Source organism: Takifugu flavidus, chromosome 1 (assembly GCF_003711565.1).
Source record: "Takifugu flavidus isolate HTHZ2018 chromosome 1, ASM371156v2, whole genome shotgun sequence".
Lineage (NCBI taxonomy): Eukaryota > Metazoa > Chordata > Actinopteri > Tetraodontiformes > Tetraodontidae > Takifugu > Takifugu flavidus.
The window spans coordinates 19264669-19271721 of record NC_079520.1 but is presented as its reverse complement, the minus strand read 5'-3'; the positions used below and the strand labels follow the sequence as shown (position 1 = coordinate 19271721).

General features: G+C 43.0%; 1 pseudogene; it reads left to right on the top strand.

Moving 5' to 3' along the window:
- Window positions 1-275: 275 nt before the first annotated feature.
- Window positions 276-1395, top strand: LOC130533933 (eukaryotic initiation factor 4A-II-like; annotated as a pseudogene).
- The last annotated feature ends 5658 nt before the right edge of the window (window positions 1396-7053 follow it).

The window sequence follows — 7053 nt, the reverse complement described above, 5'->3', positions numbered from 1 at the left end:
ACTGACCAAGACCTCCCAGGCTGACCAGGCCACGTGGCAATGCCATCTACAGCATTTCAAAAGTGGATATCCTGTTATAAATACCATCATGTATGTACCGGTATTTATCCTAAATCTTTCATTTATACTGGGACAAAAAATAGAAACATCTACTCAAAAGTGGCTGCTCTTGATTAGTTTGGGCTCCAATAATGTGATTTTTAATCAAAGGTTCACTCAAGTAAGGGGTTGAGGACTAACTGTTTCTCACATGACAGAGGATTGGTGTTTAAAGTAGCATCCTTTAAGGTGTAAATCTGGAGCTGGAGCCTGTGGATTTGACAGTAGCAGAGGACCAGCTCCTCCAGAGACGGAGGAGATAAATGATGATAACTGGGATCAGGCTGTGGAGAGTTTTGAAGACATGAAGCTGAATGAGCATCTGCTCAGAGGCATCTTTGCGTATGGATTTGAGAACAGCGAGCCATCTTTCCATGCATCAAAGGACATGATGTCATCGCACAATCACAGTCAGGAACTGGAAAGACAGGGACCTACGTCATCTCCGTCCTGCAGAGAATTAATGTGACCATAAAAGAGACCCAGGCTATTATCCTGGCACCCACCAGAGAGCTGGCTCACCAAATTCAGAAAGTTGTGCTCAGTCTGGGGGACTACATGGGGGTCTGTTGCCATGCCTGTGTTGGAGGGACAAGCTTTTGTCAGGAGATAGATACCCTGAAGTCATCGAGTCCTCACATCATCGTGGGAACACCAGGACGTGTCTTTGACATGTTAATGTGCAGGGTCATCTCTCCCAGGGCCATACAAATGCTGGTGCTTGATGAAGCAGATTGGATGCTGGGTCAGGACAAGGACCAAATTTATAAAATCTTCCTTAAACTGCCAACTAATATCCAAGTGGTCCTAATGTCAGCAACCATGTCACCTGATGTTCTGGAGGTCACAAAGATTTTTATGCAGAATCCAAAGAAAATCCTTGTTACAAAGGAGGAACTGACCCTGGAGGGGATTCGACAGTTCTATGTTAACACTGAAAAAGAAGAGTATAAACTGGAAACCCTGTTTGACCTGTATGAGACTCTCACCATTAGCCAAGCTGTCACTTTTGTAAACACCAGCAGGAAAGCAGAGTGGCTGGCTCAGCGGCTGACATCAGAAGATTTCACAGTCCTGCATGGAGAGATGGAGCAGAGCGAGAGGGATGTTGTCATGAAGGAGTTTCGCTCTGGCTCCAGCCGAGTGCTGATTACCACTGATCTGATGGCCCGAGGAATCGATGTTCAGCACGTGTCAGTGGTGAGCAACTACGACCTCCCCACCAACGTGGAGAACTTGTGGCTGATCTCCTCTGAAGTCGTCTTCCCACCGTTTTACCTGCAAAGGATGAACTGAGCATAACAGAAAATTGAAAATAACTAGATATTTACTGAAAATAGTTTGTAACATGCAGTGTTTTTCAAACCTTCCATTGTGAACTCACAAACAGCTAAATTCTGCATTATCAGACAACTCTCTGTTATATAGTTTTGTTTTATAGTTTGAGCTACAGTAGATTTCCACTTGGATCAAGCCAACCAGACGATGGTCTGACCATCACTATTTGCCCCCCTCAGATTAGATTTACCCATCTTTCCTGCTTCTAAAACATCAGATTTGTGGGTTATTCTTTGCCTGATAATCGAGGCGCCATGACGAAGATTATCACTTATTCAATCCTCTTGTCATAATCTTTGTCTGATCGGTGTAATGATCCTCATGGTTCAATTCCTTGGTTGCTACCAGGGAATGACAAAACTGCATCAAACCGCTTTTCCAGTTTGAAATTGTTTTAAAATAAACAACGGAGGGATAGAACAGAACTATATAATGGGCTTAGAAGGATAGAAGGCAACATTCTGTCAAAAAAAACACCCGTAGCAGCTTCTGTCAGCCTGTTAAACAAATCTGTAACCATGGCAACAGTCTGGACTCATCACACAAGCTGCATTTGTACAGCAGTTCAACATTGAGAACCATTTAGATTCAAGATTTCCTTTATTTTTTCCACAACGGGGAAACTTACGGCACTACAGCAGCAAACGCACAGAGGAAAAGACATTCAGGAATGCAAGGATAGAAAAAGAAAAATAAGTATTACCGTAATAATAAATATATAATAAAAAAATAAGAATAGAAAATATGTTAAAAAAATATATAATAATCCAAGATAAATAGATGATTAGTCTAATAGATAATTAGACTATAATTAACACGGTAAAGAACTCAGCAGAGTTTAGCAGCCCAGTCATCTCCACACACCCAGAATGACTAATTCTGCATTGAATTTTGATCAAGTCAGCAGTTGAGACGCATCCACAAGATTATAATGCCTTAAGAATCCTAGATTGTCCAGATTGTCATTGCTCTTCTTCATTAATCATCAGATGAACTAATCAAGGCATAATTCTAACATGCATATGGTTATTTACAAATGGTAAATGAAATCAGCTAGTTCAATTTTCTGGAGCATCCTCACGGAAGAGTTGCTAAATAAAGGATCAAAAAGCCCATCTCAACCTGTTTGGGGCCTGGTTCTAAGGCAAGCAAACAAGAATCGTGGCTGTACGGGATCAGAGCGCAGAAAGGAGGTGATGAACCTCTTTAACAGGTCTTTGTTGAGAGGATACAGGAGGAAAGCAGGACCTTCCATGGCTCCTCAAAGCCAGACTATATATAACCTGCTCAGCTCAACATCTTCATTGAAGACAAAAATGTTTTTATCTTGCAGCAGGTGAACTGGGTCAACAGATCGATTCAGCTCTTGACTCATCGGCTGTACAGAATCATGTTCTTGCCTCAAAGGTGGGACACGAGGTGCAGTTTGGTGCAAAGGTCAATAAACCCTTTCACAAGTTGGTTAAATCACCAACCTAAAGGGGATCAGGTCAGCTCACCTGCGCTACAGCTCGGTTTGATTCTGGATTCTTTAGTTTGGTACTAGCCTAACCAGACCAGGTCAGATTTCCTGCAGAGAACATTTCTGCTGGTGTTTTTTTTATTGATACATTTTCACTCTTAACGTCCTCCTGGACTGGAGGCTGAAGTCACAAGGCAGAAAAACTGACACACCGCTTGTTACTGTGTGTTGAAACGTGTGTGTGTGCTGCCACCATTTACCACTAACTGGCTCGGTACAGAGACCCTCAGCGGGGCTCAGATGCTTTTTGTCTTGCTGTTGATTCAGCCTGAGTTACTCTGAGGCGCCACTATCATCATGGGTGGCATGTTGAGTCGTTAACACACACGCACATACACACACACACCTCACATTTCTATCTTTCATAGACATAATACATTACCCAGCTTTCTCCCCTAAACCTAATTTAAATTCTACTCTTAAAACCTTGTTTAACAGTCTTTGTTTAACAGTTATGATACACAATGAAATGACCCCACTTCCCAAACATGACCCGATTGTGCTAGTAGAAGAAAGATACACACTTAAGCTACTTCCCTGAGGACGGCACAAATATGGAGCACATGCATTAAATCCAGAGGAAAATGACAGCGATGTAAGTTTGTATTTTCCGTCCACTTTTACAAAAGGACGCTCGCAGTCACACCCCCCTGCAGGGTTGCAAAAACAAACTCAAAATATGGCATTTGTCTTTTGATTAAACACATTCCGGCATCGTGGGTCCGGCCTGCTGGGCAACAGCCACCATATTGACGTGCAGTTTGTCTGGGTGATTTCTCATGAAGGGAGGCTTTATGGCGCAGCCAGCTCCATATAATCAGTTTTAAATGGCCCAAATGGTGAGAAGGACAAAACGCCCCCCGCTCTTCATAGCAGCCTGTCAGGCCTGGGAGTCAGGAAAGACACAGTCGACGACCACAGAAGACTTGATGAATGAGGAATGTTTGGGTCTCAAAGAAACCCCAGAGTCGAGTTTGCAGACCTAAATTTAAACTCAAAATTGTCATTTACCCAATTTTTATGGCCATTTCCCCCTGAAAGATTAAATATATGACTGGTAAACAAGCTCTGACTTAAACCCATGTAATTGTAGTATTTTAGTAATACTTAATGCAGATTTCCTGGTTGTTGTCAGATTTTATCATTTCTAACTCAAAAGCCAGCAGCATTACATGAAATCATACGAATAGACACAGAGTCCATTAAAATCTTTCTTTTTAATCAAATGTATAACTGAATACATCAATGAACCATAATATGTTCAGGATTACCTCTATTATTTCAAGGCATCATTGTATGATTGACCTTTCTCTCAACTTCACCTGGCTACAATTGTGGAAAAGTAATTTGAGTAAAAACCTGCAGATGAAGCCGCTGTTTGAGCTGTGCAGGGTGAAACATCTCCCCTCTATTCATCGTCACTGCTGGAGTTTTTTGATTTGTTGTCGTCGGTCATGCAGATCACATTAAATGAGCTGAGCTAGAATGAGACAAATGAGTTGAAGTTAACAAGGCGCAGAGCATCTGGTGAAAGCAGGCCTTTACAAGTCCCAGACACGCAGCCAGAACTGCAAAAAATAGGGACGAGATGGGATGAGGATGGCTTTATGGGACAGCTGCATTACCCTAAAGAGCAGGGGGAAGTGCTACGTTAGCATGCTAAGGCTGGTGGTCATGTTTAAAATGGTTGAACACTTGTTTACTAGCACAGCTTTTAGCCTCATCCTACATTGCTGGAGTTGAATTGCAGCTCAGCTCATGAGAACAAATGATCTGAATCGTGCTGTTCTACCTGTGTGTCCAGCTTGTGAAAATATCACCGGAGAACTGTGCAGTAAAACGCCAGTAAACACCGCATGTGTCTGTCTCGCGGCGTGTCAGAGGCAGCGCGGGTTGCTGCCTGCCTGCACGAGCGCCTAACCTCAGAAAATACCTCAAAGTCTCTGGGATACTTATCTGCATAGCAGACAAAATTGAAACCTCAAGAATGCTTGTCATACCAGCCAGGGAAAGAGTCGATAATTTGAAGAATTAAAATTACCGTAATTATGAAAATGCTTTTCCTCAGAAGTGCAGCAGTTTGCATTTGAGTTGTGGGTTTGCTTTTAAATCAAGAAAACTTCCCCAGGCATAAAGTCATAAAATAGTCAAGCATTAATTAAAAATGTAGTCGTACTTTCCATTTTTGTGGGTCTCTTCAGTTTACAGATCACCCTAATTTGTACTTTTGCACTGGAGTGCTGACCTGCGACGTCAAACCTTAAGCAATCATTCAACATGTTAGCCAGCAAATGTTAGTACGTGGGGTGACAGTGTGGATGAGTGTCTCCAATCTGACTTTTCCCTCAGCTCAGAGCTCTGGAAAACTTGCCAGCAGCCGTAGTGTTTTGTTGGAACGGAGCATTGGAAGGTTCACTGGGAACACTGGGTGCAGTTCACCTCCAGGATGGAGATGCAGCACCAAAGCATTATCCCAGATGTGCTAGGCATCACGGCCTGTGCTGTCCACGGGACACGGCGTCAGAAGGACCGTGGATTCGGTGTCTTTCCAGTGGCTTTATGACTGCTGGTCTTAATAAAGTGTCTAAATGACTTTCCAGCGTGTTCGTTCTCCCATATTCTCCTCAATGGTGGAAAGTGAGGACTTTCTAACTACATCTGAGGAGATTTAAAGAGCTTTGCAGGTTTTGAATGCACTGCTTTTCTTCGATGATTCATCACTGTCTGTGTGTGTGTGTGTGTGTGTGTGTGTGTGTGTGTGTGTGTGCGTGTGTGTGTGTGTGTGTTGGGGGTCTGCCAAAAGGCTTTGCTATGATTAGTACAAATTCTGTCCTCTCTTTAAAGGAGGTGATCAATTTTATTTAAATAGGTGACGACTTGGATCAGTTTTGAATTTCCTGCAGACGCCAACAGGCTAATTTCCCCGCAGGATCCTGCAGCTCATCAGGCCGTGGACCACCATTTCCCCCCGGGCATGTGGTGGGCATTCAGATGTACTTTTAAGAAGGTCTCCACAGATGACATCATGCTGGGAACAAGGACAGCACAAAGACCGAGAACCTCTACTTTCATGTAGAGGAAAATGTCCTGTGTATAATAATCTGGTGAGTGCAAGTGGCAGAGAGGAGAACTTTCAGTAGGTTAGCTGCAAACGGAAACAGGCAGACGTCAACACTAACATCGCACCATCGTTTTGAGATTGATGCAGCTAACACCATAACAGACATTAGCATGGTTGCTATCAAAATGTGAAGTCTGTTTATGAAATAGATAACGATATAAACAAGAGGTGGTTAAGGTCTTATGCACAGCAACCAAAAATTAGGCTGGTGCAGTTTCTTCTGGGGAGCTAATGATTGTCCAGTAGCATTCCATCCATTTTAGCTTTATTCAATCAACATCTATTACACAATTGTCTCTAGGGGCTTTACATAATGCCAGAAGTGAGCTGGGTCAGGCACATGCAGAACACATATATATAAGCCAGTTCATCAAGATATGAAGGAAAAATGTGAGCAATGGGCCCGCAAATGTGGTCGAGGCTTACCAAACTAAAACAGTAAATGCACACTGTTAAAAAAAGTCGTCCCGTCCGCAGCTGAGTGTCACATATTTACACCCATAGCAACCTGGAATGCCTCTTTGCTGATGTATGTTGCCAGAGAACCATAGATGCGTTCTAACTCTTTAGCAACGTCTGTCACGTTAACCTTAACTGGCTCGTGCAAGTAAAAACAACCACGGCCAGAATGTTGCAGCATCGGCTGAGGTTGGGGGGTGGCGGGCGGGGGTTAGGAGACGTTCAGGGACATTTAGAAGCTGACGTGTTTTCTCCGGAACAAGAGCTGACCTCAAAGTCCCGTAGTTGCGTTGCTGTGTGAAGACTGATAGCTGCACAAGCAGGAACAGTGCATTTGGAGTTTAAATAAATACTTTTCACGCTGAATTAAAAGAATTGATAATGTGAACTCTCAGCACGTTAACTGCAACAATTAAACAGGCTTTCAAGACCTTCATATTTTCCACCATCTGCTTTTACCAGAAAATAATTTCCTTCATCCACTTCAGATCAACATCCTTGTGTTACCTTGAGA